Genomic DNA, 21,917 nt, shown 5'->3' on the forward strand with positions numbered 1-21,917 from the left:
TTTATATCCTAATCTGCACCATGTCCTGTTTACCATTACCCCCATTGCTTGCTGATCTGCATTGGCTCTGGTCTAGCAATTTTAAAATTGTTATCCTTCTTTCCACATCTTTCACTGCCTCATCCCTCCTTAGCTGTGTAACCTCCTTCAGCCCTATAACTCTCTGAGATATCTTCCCTCCTCTAATTCTACCATCTTGCATACTCTATAATTGCACCACCATTGGTGGGTGTGCCTTCAGGGGCCTGGAACATAACCTCTAGATATTGTTGAAAAGAGAGACATGTTGCCAGAGCTTTTCATCTTGCACTCATCAGGACATATGCAAGAATGCCAAATTTCAAACAGTCATAACAATTTTTACTACAGGAGAAAAAGATGCTGATTCTCTGTCAAAGTTGACTCTGATTGGCCAAAACATTGCCTTGGAGAATGCAGTTGTGAACTATAAGCTCCCCATGCTCCGAGGTAATTTTAAAAAAAATGTGCGTGGCTTGAACATATTTCTTTTGTTTGCCGAGAATGTGTCCCTGTGTATTTCACTTCTAGCAAGTGTAAATGAACTCATTTTCAGCAACATTTCCCTCTGTTTAGCAAGCCACTGTTTTGGAATTTTGGAATTCCCTCCTTAAACCCCCTGCCTCTCGAGCTCTCTCTCCCTCATTACGTGCCCCTTAAAACCTATCATTTGATCAAGTTCTCTCCTAATAGCTCTTAAATAAGCTTGCTGTCAAATAGGTCTTGATAATGTTCCTCTGAAGTGACTTGGGCTGTTTTAGGTGTTAAATAATTGAAAGTTGTTGTTGTTATCCTCCCTTAAATCAGTCCTTAAACTTATCACTTTGACCAAGCTGTTCGAAATAACTGCCTTTTAAATAAAATTCTGTCTATTGCTGAAAAGAGAGATATGTTGCGGAAGCTTTTTTGTCTTGCATGCACTGGGATAAATGCAAGAGTGCCAAATTTCAAACATTCACAACAATTTGGAGACGTCCTTGTGATGGTCTGAAATTTGACATTCTTGTGTTTGCCCTGATGAGTGCAAGATGAAAATCTTCAGTAGCATGCCCCTCCTCAGTAAAGTTTTGTCCCATAATGCTGCTGTGGAGAGCCTGGGAAGAATTTTTTTAAAACTTAGTTTAAAAATGCTATATAAATACAAGTTCTTATACCATATTTTCAGGTTGAGCATTTATAATTTCTTCGTTTGATTGTACTTCTGTATCTCCGGGACTGTCTGCACTGAGTAAAGACTCACTGGTGTAGTACCGGTTATATAAGACCTCTGGTTTGGTATAAATCCTTCAGGTCAGTGTGTTTCTATTCAGCCAGAAGCCTGAGATTGGAAGGCTGCTGCTGATATCTGATTCTCTTGTTCTGAACAAAAAAAATGCCCGTAGCTGACTTTGAGTTTGTGTTTTGCATAAAGCGTGAGACTGATGGAAGGCTGCTTACATACATACACATATATATCTATTTCTCTGGCTTGATATTCACATTCCTTTAAAGCTCTGTAGGCATTTGGGTTTGTGGACAGCCTACCTTGATGTTGTAGCTCATTTGAGTGTGTGTGGAGAGTGAGACTGAGAGTGGAGCATTGGTGTATCCTGATGTGCCTGACGTCAGCGGACTGACCTCTCCTCCTCCCTCCAGAGTGTCTCGGAGATTTCAGAGACTGGGAGAAAGAGAGAGGGGAGAATGAGTGAGTGAGGAGATCCTGGAGAGAAGCGCCGTTCGTTTGCTCTTTTTAAATATATATATATATATATAAACATGTCTAGGATCCGCACGGCGCTGCACTGAGAGGAGCGGACACGCTGGGGATTCCTGGACACACTCGCACACTTTTGAACGCTGACACCCATACACCACCCCCGCCCCCAAATCTCCTCTCGAGACGTTCAATTCTTTTCCCAAAAATTATTTCGGCGCTTTCCTTCCGCCCGGTGTTGCCGAGGAAGCAGCGAGCCGCTTCGATGTTGGATTACTCGGGGGGCCGGAGCCCGCAGCAGTGGATTAATGCTGGCAGAGTAATGCCCGAGAGCGGCGGCTGCTACTGACGGAGCTGGCAATGCTGAGGTAAACCTTGCCTCTTCTCTTCACCACCCCCCCCCCCTCCTCCTCTTCACACACCCCCCCCCACCCCCCCATCTCTCCATCTTATTCATAATCCGAAGAGGATCTTTAATTTTTTTTTTGCTCTTTGCATTGCTATGGTTAAAGCTTGTCCATGTCTTGTCTGGAGTTGGAAATTCCTGCCTGGTGAATGAAGGTGTGTGTGTTTGAGGAGGGGAGAGAGCTAGATTTATTTCGCTGTTTAAAGCGGTGAAGCTGGGGTGGGAAATAAGTGCAGGAACACAAAACTGTAAAATATTCTTGGCTCCCTTGTGCGATTTTTTTTCTTTTTCTGTCTCTGGCCGTCGAGTGCATGAACAAGAGGTTTAAAAATTGCAAAGAGGGAAAACGAGAGGATTTTGAGGTGGATTTGAAGTCCAAGATGACTGAGATTTCCTCAGGACAAATCCGAGCGGCGCACAGATATTTCTTTCCTCTTTATTTTTGCACTGGAGAGACCTACTCATGAAACTGTAGCCGGACTTAATGTCTGTGTTTCTATATATATGTTTTTTTTATTGGGGTAGGATTTAAATTTCGCCAGCTTCACACAATCTCTTTACTTTCCTCGGCCACGTTAATCTAATTTCTTTCTTATTCTTTCCCTTCCCTTGCATCCAGAACTCTTGTTCGCAGGTTTCCCCAACGGAAAATGAGGGGTTAAAATGGAGCTGGTTTCTTACCCCTTCCCCGCCCCCTCCCCCGGGCCGATTTTCAGTGAAAGCGGGGGTGGGAGATGTGGCTGGAGTAATGGGGAGAGAGGCAGCTCCTTGGGGGGTGGGGACCCACTCTCTTCAGATGAGGAACTCAGATTTCCCATTTGTCAAGGTGCATTAACACGGCTGGATTCTTTGTTTCTGTGACAACCACATGTAACAGTATGTTTCCACAAGCATGTACTCTTCCAGTGACTGGTAGCAGAAGGGGATTATTAATTGTTACATGCGATGGGAAACCTTTTTGTTCCTTCTGGAAACAAACTAACAGAACACTTTGAGTCTAGAAAGAGAGAACACATACGCAGCCCGTTTCATATATATATATATATATATATAAATATATAGAGAGAGAGAGAGAGAGAGACCTCTCGTATTGGCCGCCGAGCTAGTTCGCCTCCAAGTGTAGAAGCGGGTTAAAATGTGTCCGAAGGTCCAGTTTGCAGGCTGTTTTCTGGTGTTAACTGCCGTGCCCTGAGACTGAAGTGCTCTCTCTCCCCCACCGTACCCGGTCAGTTGGCCGTTTTGGCTGCTGTCCGTCAGCGAGTGAAGAGCTGAAGCCGGCTGTTGAGCCGCTAGGGGCCTGTCTATAGTCACTGCAAACACTCCCTATTATTCGCTCCACCGATCTTTCCCGCAGCTCCAGCAGACGCAAACTTACTCTGCTTAACTTTTCCTAAACATGACCTGGGGCCATTTTAGACATTTAAAGAAGTTAGATGCCACTTATATATATATCCACGCTGCTTTATTTGCATATAAATTTGCAATTTTGTGTAGCTTTCAAGTATTCATATTCAGTCAAATACTAATGAACAAACGAAATATTTACTAAATAAACAGCTACTCTACGATTTTGACGTCTTGAAATTCAGTTAAGGAGCTTTGTATTTACACAAATGAAAGGCCTTCTACCTTGTTGACTTTTGTCTTGGGGAAGGACAGTGAAGTCTTGTTCCTGTGAAATACGCACATGAATAAACGAAGGTTCTACTGAACATTAAAAAAATACTGAATTCCCTGATTTTTGCATTTCTAATCGTGTATAGAGGCACAGTTGTGCTTTACGTGAATACTGCAGGCTACTGTTGTCAGCTTTGTGGCAATTTGGATTCAGTTGTAGGTGATCAGGAACATGTAATTAGGTGAATAACTGCTGTTACACTATTGATTATTCTGGAATTTTGTGCTTCATTTTTAAAGAAAGCTAAGGTTTTTTTTAATCTATTTTTGTCTACTGCACCTTTTTACATTTATTCTTAATTACCTAGTCTGAGCACACAATAATGATTTTAACAGGTGTAAGGTTTATCTGTGAGAAGCTTCAAATTAAACATAGATTGAATCTTAAGCATGATTTTGATGTTGAAAGAGCTGTTTTTTTCTTCTCCACATCTTTATTCATGGTATCTACTTTTTAATCTAGTTACAGATGGTTAGCGGTAGCTTTCAGAATTGAGCTAGTGATGTGTTAGTGAATGAACTGCATACCTTCCTAAGTGGGTAACTACAACCATTGGATGGGAATCAAGTCAGTGTTTTAAAATATTCACTCATAAATTATCAATGATTTACAACCCAGAGCAAAAACTATTTCCCCTGACTGGCTAGACTGAAGGCTTCTCTGTGACTGATGTACAGTAACAGAAATTTGATGATGAATTTTTGGAGCTGCTGAGCTTTGCCTTCTGAACCCATTTGACCAGGGCTCAGCATGGAATCTAGAAGTTACATCCCCATATCTGCATCAAAGTATAGCCTACTATTCCAAAGAATGGGTTTGGTAAAAGGCAGAGTTGAACCAGAAAGGTAAAATTTTGAACAATGCATTTCCTGGAGAGCAGCTAACATTCTATTTGTGTACCGTCTGTTCTGTTTTGACTTGATCAAGGCAAATGCTATTTTGAATCTAAGTGGTATTCAATGAATGAAGAGTCCGTAACACCGTGTTCGTACAGAGCATTATTTTACTCTCCTTGATCGATAAGTGTTTTGGTGGGTGGAGCTTACAGATACAGTCAAGGCTAATAGTATAGAATAATTCCTATTCTGCTCTTCCTTGCTCCATTTTTATCCCTTTTGTAATGGTGTTTATGCGCTGTTTCTATTTTCCTTCATGTACAGTTTTCCCCAACTTTTTTCTCGCTGTTTTTCTGATAGAACATTGCTGCAACACATAATTTTCTCTTCTTGAAAAGGAAATTGCTCCTGTGCAATGTTGTGGGAAATTTTCATTTTCTAAATATTATGTTTTTTTAACCACTACCCCCACCCCCCCTCCCCCCCACTCATGTATCTTGCAGTTAAATCAGAGAAATGAAGCTAGGGATAAATAATATGAAGGTATAATCAATTTGGTAACAATTGCGTTTTATCAAAATAGATAAGAACAGCAAAATCTATTTGCTTTCCTTTTAAAAAGGGTCGCAAGCATTGAATTCAAAAAGAGCAACAAATGTCAAAATGTACTGCCGAAATGTCAGTCACTAAAGTGCTAAGTTAAATATCTCTTTAATTAACACATTGTTCTGTACATAGTGTGCTCTTGTGCAATAAAAGTGTTAATTGTAGGACTAGTCTTGCTATGCAGAGGTTTTCCAATTAATTTTGGTTTAAACCGGGAACTGCAAACTCAAAAGAGATGGTTGACTTTTGAAGATGGAACTAACAGTTGGTTAATAATGTCTCTGCAGGTCAAGATTTATGTCTGTTAAAAATGAATGTGACAAATGTGACTTAGCCTCACTATTAGGAAATACTACAAATTCCTCAAGTAAACTACTGTTCACCAGTTTGCCATTTCAGTAACTCCGAATTTAGTTTTAAATCATCCATCAGTCTTGTTAGTCCAGAGTTCTTTATAAATTTTGATTGTTAATATTCAATGACTCGTAGAAACACTTTAGCTCAGCTTTATGTTTAGTGTATAAGTGATGCATTACAATACTTTGGCAAGTTGTAATAGTTAATGTTAAGAGATTTTTTGGAGAAAAAAGACTTGCATATATAGAAATGTTACCCGACTTCATCTTGAATATATTACATTACAACCAGGTGGTTAAAGGAGGTTGATTTGAGAAAAAAATGCTTGAGCTTTTCTTTTTAACCCACAAAATAGATGTGTACATTAAGAATTCATTCTTGCACATTTGTGTGGTTTTATAGTTTTTGAATTGTAAAATTTAAATATTAGTTGTTCCTGTTAATTGACATATCCTGCTGTTCAACAACCCCCAGTTACAAAAAATAGCTGTTCAGCTTTTGCCACATGCAGCTGTCCGTCTCTGAAAGATTAGGTTTCATAAGTGGTGATGAATGCTGGATGCCTGTAGCCAGTTGAGGTTTGCATGGAGGTCAGTAGTAACGATGGAGATTAGGAATTACTGGCAGTCTTTCGGGCAGTTGTGAATGAGGTGTCTTGAAAATGTGCACAAAACTTTTGATTGTTGGTCGTTGTGAAAATCAGAGTGAGTTGGTTTGGAAACCAATCAAGGAAGTTATGAATTATAGACTGAGTCAGGGTCTACAAGGAAGGAGGATTTTTTTTATCCTACTCAAGCACTGAAAGTTTTTGTTGGTTGAAAATTTTGCTTGACAATTATTTAATAATACTTTCTCTGTGATTTGTGAAAACTTGTGAAACTTATGATAGCAGGTAATCCATATATTTTCCTTTAGGAGACAGCAGTAGCACTTCTGTGCCTTGGCGTTAGTCGAATAGGATTCTGCACGGCTGATATAAATGTACAGGAACATTGCACATGACCAGACTTGTGTGTAATGAGACACCACAATAGAAAATAGACAAAATGAGATGAGAAATATTTGTTTATATCAGGGTTACATTAAAGTGATTCCTCTAATGTGATGAGATGAGACCTTTTCAAAAAAATTTAAAGAATACTGTGAATCTTTAGAATTGTTTTCTATGTGTGTTTGGTAACCTGGCTCTGTGTTTGATCCAGCTCATAAGAGCTAGTTTCTAATTATCCTTCACAGTTGGAGGAGCCTGTACAGCACTAAATCAGTTGGTTTGGATATGGAAGTGTCGAACATTGCAGCCCCGGACGATCTTAACGTTCCGAGAAAAATGCACCTATTCGATAAAACCAAGCATTGCTTTTTGGAATAGGCAAAAGCGAGTCCTCCCAGCTAACGACGGGTTTCTGTAGATACAAGCAGTAATGGTGGGAATACACCGCATTGCTAAGAGAGTCACATTACAGAGAGCTTGTGTCTCTCTCCCTCTCTCTCTCCCACCCCCGCCCCTTATCTGAGACGCTACGTTGATGGTTGTTCTCTTATACCTTACAGGTAATTGAAACATTGGTCTGAAACAGGCTGTTTTTTTCCCTTATAAAGCATATTGATATCTGAATGGGCATAACAATTTCCTGTATAGTGGCTGGGCTAAATTCTGGACAGATTTTTAATAATAAGAAAACACATTGTGCAATTACTAATATGTGTGTGTCTCTGATTCCACCTCCTAAAACAATCAATGTTTAAGATGTACAGAAAATAATTTTTGAAGATATTGTAGCATGGTCAAGTAGTTTCAGACCCATTCTCGAGGGCATGCCAGAAGTGAAGCTTGTTCAACCATTTCTAACTGCCTCTTTATACAAGAACTATACCTGAAGGTCAATGTATAAGGTTCAGAAACTAACCAAATTTAGCAGTGATTTCAATGTTGGATTAAAGAGCAGAAGGAAGCACAGTGCGTTTTATTTTGTTCTTTTTAACCCGTGGGCACAGTATTTTTAAATATTTCATTAATTACCATGTTCTGTTTTCTTTAATTGATGCTAATGTCAGGTGCTGTGGCTTCTAATGTGACTTCACACTGATAGGGTTAATATTTATTTTTTAAACTTGGATCCTTAGTTTATTGGTCAGGCCTAAGAAAGAGTTTTTGACAAATAATTTAAAGTGGAGCTCAGTCTATCTAGTAAATTGAGTTCTTAAGGGAAAGTAAACCCCATTGGGGAAGTCATTCTTTTTATTGTGTTACATGCTCTTCGGGCTGTTTAATTACTGCAAAGGTTTCTTGGCTTTTTTCCTCTCCTCTGGCTGTTGCATTCTGTGGTTGCTTAGGTCACCAGGGATCTGGTGACATCTTTTTCTTGCTATACCTATGGATAAATGATGGGTTTGCAGTTTCTGTATAATTCCTGGCCCCATTACATCATTCTCTCTTAACTGATGAAACTGGTACGGAGGATGGTGCCACAAAGAAACAATGAATGCTGTTTCTCTACCAGTTCCCGGCAGGGAAGTGAGTTGGAGCGTCAAACTCAGCCAAAGAGGGTTGTAGCAAGGAATGAAACAGAGGAGAAGCGATCAACTAATCTATATATTAAAAATGGTGAGTGGTTGGAACATACTGAAGATGCTTTAGGGACTTGTTTGGTGGCTCATTAAGTATGGTAAAGATGCAACAAAAATTTCCTGACAGCCTCATTTTATTCTCTCTTTCTCCTTCAGCCAGTTTGAAGTATCTTGAAGTCCTAACGTTTTCAGTCACTCCTTCATTTGCTGAGCCTTCAATCCTTCACCTAAGTTCTAACAAAAATTCTGAAAATAACTCCATAGAGCCCCTTCGCCAAATCTTGAAGTGTAAATTCCCTTCACAAACAAAGTTGTGTTTAAATGCCCTCAAAGTGACCAGCAGTTCAAGTTAAATCTTTCTCCAAGATAGTGGAATCGTAAATACTTTGTATTCGGCTCTCAGGATAACAAACAGAAACTGCTGAACCACCTCCATTCCATACCTCATGAGGAACACCACCACACTCTGTGGAGCTGACAGCAGTGAAAGTAATGTTGCCAATGACTGAAACCAATGCATGATTTTTTGGGAAGTTTTTAAAACAGGAACTTTTTCCTCTGATCTTTTGTGAAAGTTGACACAAAGTTTGAGCCCTTCCGATGCCACTGGCCCAGCAACCCCCCCCGCCACCATAGTTCCCCCAAACCAATTGAGAGACTCAACTCTTCCCTGCCTCAGTCACGAGAGAAACTCAGAGCAGAAAAATGATTTCCTATAACTGAAATGGAAAAATGGATTCTCTCCTGAGACTTAACTCTACTCACCTCCCTAACTTAGTTGACCATCTGTTTGAGCACCCTCCTTCCCGCTGTAAGGAAAATTTGGGTCTGATCAAGCATAGTAGACTCCTCGACTCTCTGGCCGGAATTTTACTCTTCCCCAGGAGATGGGGTGGAGGGGAACTAGCAAAATCACGGCAAGCTGATCCAACACCATAGCGCATTTACCAGTTTCTGTAATTAAACACCCCCAATTAGGGGGAATGTAACGGTGCCATTTTGACAATAGCAGATTGACACCCACCCCACCCCCCACTCCAGCATGTAAGGAGACTGTCAGCTAAATAGAGGAGGTTTTCCAGCGGCAGACTGGGGGAAAGGTTTTTTGAAACAGAGGGGGCTACGGGCAGGTAGGGCAATCCTGCTGCCCCAACAATTTTCCAGGAGGGGTTTCCTCTCCAGCACTAGAACTTGAGGCCCTTTGATTATTTTAAATTCTGTCTTCGCCTACCAGCTTTAGGCTGAGGCCTGCCTGCCTCAGCAGCAACCACCTATTTGGTGGCAGTACTGTTAGCTGCCACCCATAAAATTTGACCCAGGTCCTGCTGCTGGCTGAAGTGGAGTCGCCCATCTGAACCACCGTCACACACAACACATCCCCACCCACCCTGCTTCCGATCCAGCCAGTGAGACCACTACTGCCTCCAAAAAAATCATTCAGTGACAGAAATCCACCTCAAGTGAATGAAACAGAAGAAAAGCAACCTCCTCCCCACCCCCGCCCAACTTCAAAATGAAATTTCATATTCGAATAAGGGATGACACTTGCAATAATTTTAACTCTTGGAATGTTGGTGAAAAGGTACAGGGTTCTGGATGAGGTAACCCTTGGAATGGTGAAAATTGCAGTTTAACTTTAGAAAAATGCATTCAAAACTTGTGACCTTGTTAGCCTTGACACTCAGTTGGCTTTTGGGAATTAAGTTTTGAGCTATGATGGCTGGCCAGACCCTGGAGACCCAGCACACCAATTAAATGATGTTGCTAAACTTCAGAATAGGTTGACAACACATGGAAAATAAACCAGCTTCCCAATGGACTACTGCACTGGCATTTTAATTTCCCCTAAAAAAAAAATGAGTTTATTGAAAGGACTGAGCTCCACTTAAAATGGCCATTGGTGCCCAGGAGAATTCCAGATTTGACATTGGTGCTTTGCTTGGAAGCTTGATTGCAGACAGAGCAGCTGCGAAGGTACTCCAGCTGGTCTCAGTGCCTGCGGGTTGGAAGGTGGAAAAATTATTCATTGATTTTGCTCCTGAACACGGCCCAGTAATCCTGCTGGAAAGTGTGTGTGAAGATATCGGGTGAGAATAGGATGAGTCCTGGCCCTGACTGTCAGCAAACTGTTCACCTATGAGTGACTTTCTCACTGGAAAGGAAATACAGATACTCTGTTGTTTAGCCAGCACCTATGTTCCAGCATGGCTCAAGAAAGGAAGCAACAAATTGAGGAAGAAATAAAATATAACATTGAGTACGTTTGTTAGAAATGAAGAAAAGGTGTGATGTTCTTTTTTAAAAAAAAGACGAAGAAAGAAAAGCTGGGGAAACAGAAAGCGGCTGCAGTGGTTAATAATTTTTATGGCTTAAACTTTTTAAGTTTAATAAAACTTTTCTTTATGCTTGAATAGTTTTTTTACTGTAATGTTCAGCTTTTTCAGCTTCGTGATGTGAAAACAGAAAGCTTTAACAAAAACGGTTGGCCCAGGGAGCTTGCAAATTTCTGGCACAGTCAAAAGTCTCAGGGCTAAATAGAAGATCATGCATCTTTTTTTCTTTTAACAGTTATCTGTGTCCAAACATTCCTTTGAACATCCTTCAGAATACATTTCCTTTTACTGAAGCGCATCAAATCACAGTTCCAATATGTTTTATTTTAAAAATGACAACCAAGTTGAATGTTTTTTATTCCTCAATAGGAATAATGGTAAAGTAAATTCATGAGGCTGCTTATGATTTTTGCTGGCAAAATGTAACATCTGAAATTAAAAAAAAAATCAAGACTTATTGGTGGTAATGAAGTTGATGGAGTTATTGCACTGTTTTATAAGAGATCGTGGGTACAGGAAAATAGTAACATAGGAATAGGTCATTCAACCACTCAAGCCTCTTCTGCCTCCATTCAATGAGATCATGGCTGATTTCCCCATATCCCTTAATACCTTTGGTTAATACAAATCTATCGATCTTAATTTTAAAATTCATTGATATATTATCTATTGATGTAGTATCTATTGTCGTTTGCGAAAGAGAGTTACACAAGTAAGTATTTCATAATTTCACCCTGGAAAGGTCTGGTTCTGACTCTATTTTCTCATTATGCCCCTTAGCCCTAGACTCCTCAACTAGTGGGAATAGTTTCTCCCAATCTACCTTCTTTGTTCCCCTTATGTTTATCATTGCACCTTTTGAATCAACAAAAAAAAAACACTAGATTTTGCTGGACAATTTTAATGTAAGGAAGACTTTTATACTGAAAATAATTTTATTCCTTCACAAATTCTCTTCCATTTCTTCCCCTCCTTTTAAGTGTTTACTGTTTGTTGGGAACCACAGGCATCCTTCAATACCTCACCCAAATGGTCATTATTCATGTCTGAGCCCTGGCTATGAAGATTTGCCAGCTATTTGATTCTGAGAGGCTTCATAGATGAGCTGTTCCCCTTGGGATATCCACAATTGTCTACTTCTAGCACGGTCAGTGGGGAGCAAGTAGGGGTAATACTCCTGCATGATTTGTCTTTGATTGCCCAGAGAGATGGGAGGCTATTTAGGATCATCAAAGTCTTTGTAAGCTTAGCATTGAACTGGAGGCCTTCCTGGCCTGAGTTATTTGCTAGATGGTCTCAATAAGCCATCAGAGGACCCTACAACACTTGTTTGTTAGCAGAATTTTACATGGCACAAGTGTTTCTATTTACTATCAGTTACTTTGCTGGAGAAGGATGGCTACAATGGAATCCTGCCAGAAGATAGTAAATTGCAATAGTTTGTGGCTGCTTGCCAATGCTTCATTTGTTATTTACTAAGTACTTATCAATTAAATTGGTACTTGGAAGTTTTACATGTGTAAACTAAGGTAAATACATTGGCAAAGTAATAAAACTAATTTCATTAAAGGATGAATGGAAAAAAGATCCTTAAGAATTGATTGGGATTTAGTTTTTTCAGTCATTTTCTGAAAAGTGGTACCAGAAGTGTCAGTTAAAAGAGGCAAAATAAGTGAAACTTATTGTTCAGCTAAAACGGACTCTGCTGCCCTGTTTATGTATACAGTTCCCTTGATGGTTCAGTAGTTAAGTGCGTTATGTGATCTGGCACTGAGCATTGAAAACCAGGAATTTTAAGGTTTTATCACTGATCTTTGTTGAGTGAGTTGATCTCAGTTGGAACAGGTAAACAGGACTGAGAGTTGGCCTTACTATCTCCCAAGATCGGAAGGGGCAAAAATTGGCCATTTGTCTTTGCCGGCCCATCAAGATTGCTATGCAATGACTCATGCTTAAAATGCACTTTTGTGAATGATAGGTAAGAGGATAGAGTTCAAATATAATGACCACCTCGTTTAAGTAGTTTATCAACTTGCATTTTGCAGGCTGCAGGCAAGCCAAATGTATTGGTGCCAGTCTCTAGCCAGGATAAATGTTAGTAGCAGGAAGGATTCCAGTGCCATTAAACAGCATGCCAAATCCAAAAATGATGATTGATGTGAAGGGTGTTCAACCAGCATTGTGACAATCCCGTGTAACATAGGAAAAGCTGAAAGAGAGGGGGAGATGTGGGTATAACTGGTAAGGCCAGATTTTATTACCCATCCCTAATTTCCCTTGGTGGTCAATCACCACAGGCTATTAGGGAGGAAGTTCCAGGATTTTGACCCAGCAACAATGAAGGAATGGCAGCATACTTGGTGTGTGACTTGGACGGGTATTTGCAGGTGATATTGTACCCATGTGCCTGCTGCCCTTGTTCTTCTAGGTAGTAGAGGTTGCAGATTTGGAAGATGTTGTCAAAGAACTGCTGAGTTGCTGCAGTGCATCTTGTAGATGGTGCATAGTACTGCCACTGTGCATTGGTGTTAGACAGAGTGGATGATTAAGGTAGTGGATGGGGAACTGATCTAGGAGGCTGCTTTTGCTGGATGTTGTTGAGTTTCTTGAGTGTTGGTGGAGCTGCACTCATGCAAGCAGGTGAAGAGTATTCCACCACACTCCTGACTTGTGCATTATAGATGGTGGACAGGCTTTAGGGAGCCAGGAGGCCAGTTACTTGCTGCAAAATGCCCTGTCACACATATGAAAAATGGCTACTTGAGTGAGCTTGAGTGAGGTGATGGTTGCCCAATGCCTGTGGAACCGTAACTCTAGATAAAAATCATTGCCTTGGGGAAAGTTTAGAATATTGATGGTGGATTTTCCACTTATTGTAAAGGTCTGGTGGATCTGCATTGCATGGTACCACATCATGTAATGCATATTATGTGCCGATTAATTCTGGAAATTCTGTGTGGGGCAGTTGTTGGATAATAGGAGCAATTGCAGTTGATTGTTAAGGTTTGCCAATTTCAAGATTGGGTTAGCACTAGTTGCAATGCTGTGCATGTTTTGGGACCAACACTATAAGAAAAGGACCTGTATTTACATTGCATCTTTCATGACCTCAGTACACCCCAAAGTGCTTCATAACGAATTATCACTTCTACAATGGTTAATGTTGTTTTGTAGAAAAATGCAACAGTCAATTGTGTGCATTAAGATCCTGTTACACAAATGATCAGATAATTCTTTCTGTTGGTTATGTTGGTCACCAAGATACTGCTCTTTGAATAGTACCGTTTAAGGTTTTACACCAGCTTGAGAAAGTAGATAGGAATCCAGTTAAACAATTCATCTGAAAGTTAGCACTGCGGCCGGCAGCACTCCTTCAATACTGCACTGAAGTGCCAACCTAGCGTCAGGTGACTGGAATGGTGCTTGAACTCATACCCTCTCACCAAGGGTGGGAATGCTGCCACTGAGACAGGCTAATGCCTTCATGAGATGAAGGTCAAGTAATGGTACTGACACCAAAATGGAGTAAAACAGGTGAATGCTACTAAACACTTGATGTACAAGGCATTGGTGAAAATTCATTTTCTTTGTTATTGGTCTGGTATGTGTGAACACACTTGCAAAAGGTACAATGAGTGGTGTGTAAAAACGTACCTTCTTCTGTTGCTGATGTCTGGTTCTCATGACCCTGCTTTGCTTTGCTGATTTTTGGCAGGATTTTTTCATCGGGAATCAAAGTTATTCCATCACCCCCAGTTTAATATGTTGGTTTACACCTGATTTGGAACAATGTCAATTTTTAGGGAATTTTCCTGGATAAAAGGCACCTTTAATAGTCCCTTGAGGGTGAAGATACTGCATAAAGACTTTTCAAAGTAGCTTGGATTTGGAAATTTTCTAATTATTCTCTGCCTCATGAAGGAAATTAGACCAGAGTGAATTGGGTAGGATCACTGCTCATTCACCTGCCTGGAACAATATAACACCTCACACCACCAGCTGTGAGCTCCGTGAGCAACTTAATAACTCTGTGTTGCATACAAATCCTTGTATTCATTAGTTTTTCTGCTCTCTGCCTGCATTATTTGATGGATAAAGTCTGCGTTCTGTGGCAGACTCTGGGATCTATGAGTTTAATTTCCTCTGCGTGTTATGTTTAGTGTACTGGTGAAATTTGCTGGAGAAATTTCTCTGTGCAACTTTAACCTATATATTCAAATAGATTCCTGCATTTTAAGAGTCATGAATCAATCTACATGGGTTAATTGGAGCAATAAAATTTGTGCCCGGAGGAAATTAAACCTGCTGCTGGAGGTTGTGCACCAACATTCACTCCCATCACCACCAGTGCAACGTGGCAGCAGTTTTAGCAGTTTAGAAGATGTACTGCAGCAACTTGCCAAGGCTTCTTTGGCACCACTCCCTAAACCAATGACCTCTATCACCTGGAAGGATAAGGGCATTTGCCGGATGGGAACACCACCACTTGCAAGTTCCCTTCCAAGTCACATATCATCCTGACTTGAAAATGCATCACTGTTCCTTCATTGTTGGTGGGTCAAAATTCTGGAACTCCCTACCTAACAGCATTGTGGGGGTAGTGACACAACATGGGCTGCAGCAGTTAAAGAATCACAATCACCATCACAAGGATAATGAGGAATGGACAAAAAATGCTGGCGTTGCCAGTGATGTGTATATTCTGTAAATGAATAAGCAAAGTAAAAGTTAGACCAGCCACTGATAACATGGCAGTCGCCACTTAGATTGTCACACCGTTAACCAGCAGCATTTTTCCCTTCAGACTGGATTATTTGCAGAAGCTATACTGTGATTGGTGATCACATACAACTTATATCAGCACTGTCAAAATGCGTGTGTTATTTGAATGTTGCTTCAGTGTGACATATCTAATAGTCTTTGGCCTTCTGGGTTGACATCTCCATACTTTACTCAGATAATCAGCCAAAAAGTAGTTGTGCCCTGAAGCTACAGTTTGCTTAGGCTTCTGAGAATGTTTATTTTTCTGCTTGCTGTTTTTTTTTAGTTGCCTTAAGGAAAGTTAATTTGAACTGGCTCATTGAAGATTTATTTCCCTGATCAGTCAGCACTGCTTTTTAGAAAAAAAAAGTTTTATTTTTTATAATTTTGCCTTTTTAATCTTCTACCATGATTGTATCCTGTATGGTATGAAAAGCAAACAAGACCCTTGTGCTATCTGTACATCAGCTGAAGTGAGCTGCATGGAGATGCTCTTTTGTAATAGTGCATATAATCAGAGCTTAAAATGCAATGACATAGGGCTGCACATAATGACGCCATTTTAGGAGATGACAACTATCTTCAAAGATCCTCCCAGAATGCGGTTTCAGTTCCTCAGTGACTGGTTACAGCATCTCAGCTGGGTTAATGGCTGGAATGCTACAATTGATTCCTGCATTCCAGATGTAGAAAAGGGTCAGTCCAATCAGGATTCTCACTCTAGATTTCCATCTGCAGACTCTGACAAGCATTTGCCTGTGAATGTCAGGTGATGATAAAATTGGGCTACAATGAAATAAGAAAGGGGTGAGATGTAAAATGGGCTGGCAAATTGCTGCCACCCATTTTACACAATAGTGCAGAGTCAAAATCTATCCCAGTGGCTCCAGGCAAAAATAGGAGAAAATACCAAACAAACATTTACCATGTGCTTACTCCAAAAGATCTTGCATGAATCTTGTTAACTTTGCAAGGAAGGTTAATGATTAACAAAAACAGAATTACCTGGAAAAACTCAGCAGGTCTGGCAGCATCGGCGGAGAAGAAAAGAGTTGACGTTTCGAGTCCTCATGACCCTTCGACAGAACCGAAGGGTCATGAGGACTCGAAACGTCAACTCTTTTCTTCTCCGCCGATGCTGCCAGACCTGCTGAGTTTTTCCAGGTAATTCTGTTTTTGTTTTGGATTTCCAGCATCCGCTGTTTTTTTTAAGGTTAATGATTAGCCTGACCTGCTATTTACCCTCCTCATTGGGCTTTGTATGTATTTCTCAACATTGAACTGCTGGTATTTTCTAAAATATTTTTCGTAGAAAATAAAAATAGTTGTTTTGGGGGTGAGGGTGGTTCTTTTGATTTGTACATTTTGATTGGAAGGATAGAAAAGCAGTATACTATCGGTCATGTATCCTGTATTCGTAAATGCAAAACCCAAATGTGTCCAAAAACTGCACTTTTTTTGAACCTCATCGACCTTTTAGCATGGGAGGTCTAGTTGTTTGCACTGCTACCTTGCAATTTTTGTGGTGAACATGTCAAAAAGAAACTTATTACAGGCATCCTGTATTTATTATTCAGTGATACAGCTTACTTTTTTAGCCATTTTATTTACTTTAGTCTATAGCTAGCCTAGGCTTAGGCTATTGTAGTAGAAGTTTATAGGTGGTATCCGAAAACTGAAATAATCTGAAATCCGAAATGCAGTCGGCCCTGAGGGTTTTGGTTAAAGGACACTCAGCATGTATTTAAATGGAGAAAGATTGCAGAACTGGATGGTACAGAGGGACATGCATGTCTTGGTACATGAATCACAAAAAGTCAGTAAGCAGATACAAGTGATTAGGAAGGCAAATGAAATGTTGTTAATTGTAAGGGGAATCGTGTATAAAGTAGGAACATTTTGCTACAGTTGTACAGGGCCTTGGTAAGATGACATCTGGAGTACTGTCTACAGTTTTGGTCTCCTTATTTAAGGAAGGATATAATTGCAGTAGAAGCAGTTCAGAGAAGGTTCACTTGATAGATTCATGGGATGAAGGGGTCATCTTGTGAGGAAAGATTGGACAGGTTGGATCTGTATCCATTATAGTTTAGAAGAATGCGAGGTGATCTGATTGAAACATATAAGATCCTGAGGGGACTTGACAGAGTTGATGCTCAAAGGATGTTTCTCCTTGTGGGAGGGACTAGAATTAGGGGACACAGTTTAAAAATAAGGAGTCTCCCATATAAGATGGAGATGAGGAGATATTTTTACCTGCAGAGGGTTGTTAGTCTGTGGAATTCTCTTCCCCCGAAAGCAGTGGAGGCAGTTTCATTGAATATTTTTAAGGCTGAGTTAAATAAATTCTTCATTAACAAGGGAATTACAGGTCATTGGTAATAGACAGGAAAGTAGAGTTGAGGCCACAATTAGATCAGCCGTGATTCTATCAAATGGCAGAGCAGGTTCAAGGGGCTGAATGGCCTACTCTTGATCATAATGTATATGTTCGCATTAGAATTAACTGGACCTGTTTGTGACTTTCAGATCACTGTGAAAAGGGTTTTTGTAAAATCAACTGAAATCGAGGATTGACAACACTAGAGCATAGCAGATAGGCTGAGACATGTTCAGAAGATTATAGGATTTGGCAGCTATACCTGTTTCCATATGTATTTCAGTTTCCACCTTTGACTCCCTTGGTATTTTGCAAAGCTGGTTAAAAATGTTGATAGGCGGCCGTATGGACCCTAGAGATAAATTAATTAATTCAGGGTTATGTACACCCCCTAAGTGCATTAAAACATGGAGATTGTCCACTTTGTAACAGGAGCAGCTATAAATGTCTGGACTGTGAAACATTCTTCAGGAGTGCAATCAACCCTTGATCAAGGCACATCACAACCTACTTTATTTTTGTTTTGTTTTTTCAGTGAGAAATGTTTCGTAAAATAATTGATACATAATAACTAGACATTTTTTTAAAAATTGTTTTAAAACGGTTTCTGCTTCCAGTTTTCTCCCCTCTCCTGAATGTGCTGGTGCAAGGTTCCACAACCATTGACAACCTTCTATTTTCTTATCCTAAGCAACTCACTCAGTTCAGATAGTGCACTGGACTGCCCTTAGTCACTGTCCCTATGTCATTTAAACTACTCTAATAATTTGCCAAATTAGGCTTCCTTCAGTTATAATTCTGGACAGTAAACTCTGCCGGGTCTTTCATTCATGGAAGGCACCAAAGTTGGTCCTGGCCTCCACTGAGTCCGCACGTACACTTTCTGAAGGGGTTACTAGATTGCAGTCAGGAGTAGGAATGCAACCCAAACTTTCCATTTCTTAGCCCCGGATCCACAAGGCCAATTGTTTTGCCCTTACTGACAGTCCTGGATAAAATCAGCACAGACTAGAGATTGAACCTGGGAACCTCCTAGTCTTATGTGGCTTGCATCACACCAAGTGGTGTAATTATCCGCTGTGATACTGGGGAGCATTTCCATATCAAAATTGATATATAAATACTGACTTTTGGTACAGTGAAGATTAACAAATATAAACTAACCTTACAGAGGAATTAGTAAAAAGATCATGCATTTTTATAGCACATTTCACAATCTCAGGAATGTCCAAAGTGTTTTCTAACCAATTAAGTACTTTTTGAAGTGTAGTCACTGTTGTAATGTAGAAAAACAGACACTAAAAATGGAAGGAGATATTTTAGGAAAAGCAATGACGGTCTACTTCAGAACACGCATTACAGTGATTACAGGTCATTGCAGTGGGTAATTAAAATATATGAAGTCTTACAATTATGTATAATTAATTTAATATAAATGTAAAATTTATATTGTTAAATTACTCCCAACCTCTTAATGCTTCTCCAGTTCTATTGCTTCCTCCCCTGGTGAGAACCCTCTGCTCGAACTCTGGCATCTTGTGCAAACCCCCCTCCCGTCACTCTAGAAACATAGGAACTAGGAGCAGGAGTAGGCCATTCATCCCTTCGAGCCTGCTCCATCATTCAATATGATCATGGCTGATCCTCTATCTCAAAGCCATATTCCTGCTTTCTCCCCATACCCCTTGATGCCCCTAATATTCAAAAATTTATCAATTTCTTTCTTGAATATACTCAAGTGACCCAGCCTCCACTGCCTCCTGTGGTAGAGAATTCTACAGGTTGACCACCTCTTGAGTGAAGAACTTTTTCTTCATCTCAGTCCAAAATGGTCTGCCCTGTATCCTGAGACTGTGGCCTCTGGTTATAGACTCTCCAACCAGGGGAAACATCCTCCCTGCATCTAGACTGTCTAGGCCTGTTAGAATTTTATATGTTTCAATCAGATCCCCCTCTCATTCTTCTAAACCTTAGTGAATCCAGGCCCAGTTGAACCATTCTCTCCTCATACAACAGTCCTGCTATCTCCACTATCAGCCTAGTGAACCTTCGTTCTACTCCCTCTATGGCAAGTATGTCCTTTCTTAGATAGGGAGGCCAAAACTGCATGCAGTACTCCAGGTGTGGTCTCACCAAGGCCTGTATAACTGCAGTAAGACACCCCTACTTCACTCTCATCCTCTTGCAATGAAGGCAAACATACCATTTGCCTTCCTAATTGCTTGCTGCACCTGCCTGTTTACTTACATTGACTGGTGTACAAGGACACCCAGATCCTTTTGTACATCCACTATATTTCCCAATATATCACCATTTAAATAATACTCTGCCTTTCTGTTTTTCACACCAAAGCATATAACTTCACATTTATCCACACTATACTCCATCTGCCATGTGTTTGCCCACTCACACAACTTGTCTAAATCGCCCTGAAGCCTCCTTGCATCCTCCCCACAACTCCCAACCCGACCCAGTTTTGTGTTGTCAGTAAATTTGGAAATATTGTATTTGGTTTCCTCATCCAAGTCATTTATATATATCGTGAATAGCTGGGGCCCAAGCACTGATCCCTGGGGTACACCGCTAGTCACCACCTGCCATCTGGAAAAAGACCCATTTATTCTCACACTCTGTTTCTGGCCTGTTAGCCAATTCTCAATCCATGCCAATGTATTATCCCCAATCCCATGCGCTTTAATTTTGCCCACTAGCCTCTTAGGTGGGATCTTATCAAAAGCCTTCTTGAAATCCAAATACACCACATTCACTGGTTCTCCCTTATCTATTCTACTAGTTACCTCTTCATAAAACTCCAGTAAATGAACATGATTTCCCTTTCATAAACCCATGCTGGCTTTATCTAATCCCGTTAATGTTTCCCAAGTGTTCTGTTACCACATCTTTTATAATAGACTCTTTCATTTTCCCCACTACTGATGTTAGGCTAACTGGTCTGTAATTCTGTTTTTTCAGTCCCTCTTTTTTTAAATATTGGGGTTACATTTGCCACCTCCCAATCTGCAGGAACTGCTCCAGAGTCTAGAATTTTGGAAGATGACCACCAATGCATCCAATATTTTCAGGGCCATTTCCTTCAATACTCTGGGATGTAGATTATCAGGCCCTGGGGATTTTTCAGCCTTTATCCCCATTAATTTCTCTAGCACCTTTTTTTTTTTACTAATACTGATGTTCTTCAATTCCTCCCTCTCACTAGATCCTTGGTTCCCTAACATTTCTGGGAAATTATTTGTGTCCTTTTTTGTTAAGACAGAACCAAGATATGTGTTCAATTCTTCTGCCATTTCTTTGCTCCCCATTATAATTTCCCTTGTTTTATACTGTAAAGGATCTATGTTTGTCTTTACTGATTTCTTTCCTTTCCATTATTTATAGAAGCTTTTATAGTCAGTTTTTATGTTCCTTGCAAGTTTACACTCTTATTCCATTTTTCCCATCTTGATCAATCTTTTTGTTCACTTTTGCTCAATTCTAAATTGCTCCCAATCCTCAGGCTTGTTGCTTTTTCTGGAAATTTTATATATCCCCTCTTTGGATCTAATATTATCCTTAATTTCTTTTGTAAGCCATTGTTTTATTTTTGCATCAGAAAGGAATGAATATTTTTTGTAATTCATACATATATTCCTTAAGTATTAGCCTATCCTTTGTTAACCCTTTTAGTAAGGTTCCCCAATCCGTCGTTGCCAAGTCATGCCTCGTACCCTTGTATTTCCCTTTATTTGGATTCTGGACAATAGTTTTGGATTCAACTTCTTCATTCTCCATCTTAATGAACAATTCCATCATTTTATGGTTGCTCTTCCCCAAGGGGGCACAAGATTGTTAATTAATCCTTTCTCATTACCCACTCTAGGATAGCCTGCTGTCTAGGTGGTTCCTCAGCGTATTGGTCTAAAAAAACCACCACGGACACACTCCAGGAAATCCTCCTCCACAGTATTATTGCTAGTTTAGTGTACCCAATTTATATGTAGATTAAAGTCACCCATGATTACAGTTGTTCCCTTATTGCATGCCTCTCTAATTTCCTCTTTAATGCTTTCTGTTACATCTCCGTTAGGGGCCTGTTTGGGGGCTTATAGACAATTCCCACCAATATTTTCTTCCCCCTGGTGTTTATTATCTCCACCCAAACAGATTCCACACCATGATTTTCCACACCAATATCCTTCCTCCCTTTGCATTGATTTCCTCTTTTACGCGTGCTACCCCACCTCCTTTCCCTATTTGTCTGTCCTTCCTAAACATTGAATACCC

At 40.2% G+C, this 21,917-nt stretch overlaps 1 protein-coding gene across 12 annotated transcripts in view; it reads left to right on the forward strand.

Annotated features, from left to right (window-relative positions):
• Positions 1 to 1,702: 1,702 nt before the first annotated feature.
• The window catches only part of LOC121276898 (receptor-type tyrosine-protein phosphatase delta), a 612,167-nt gene continuing 591,952 nt past the window's right edge, over positions 1,703 to 21,917 (forward strand). For all 12 annotated transcript variants that reach the window (XM_041185518.1, XM_041185525.1, XM_041185519.1 and 9 more), the window contains exon 1: positions 1,703 to 2,079. The gene's annotated coding sequence lies outside the window, so the exon portion shown is untranslated. The remainder of the gene's footprint in view (positions 2,080 to 21,917) is intronic.

This window comes from Carcharodon carcharias, chromosome 4 (genome assembly GCF_017639515.1).
Source record: "Carcharodon carcharias isolate sCarCar2 chromosome 4, sCarCar2.pri, whole genome shotgun sequence".
In the NCBI taxonomy this organism is placed as follows: domain Eukaryota; kingdom Metazoa; phylum Chordata; class Chondrichthyes; order Lamniformes; family Lamnidae; genus Carcharodon; species Carcharodon carcharias.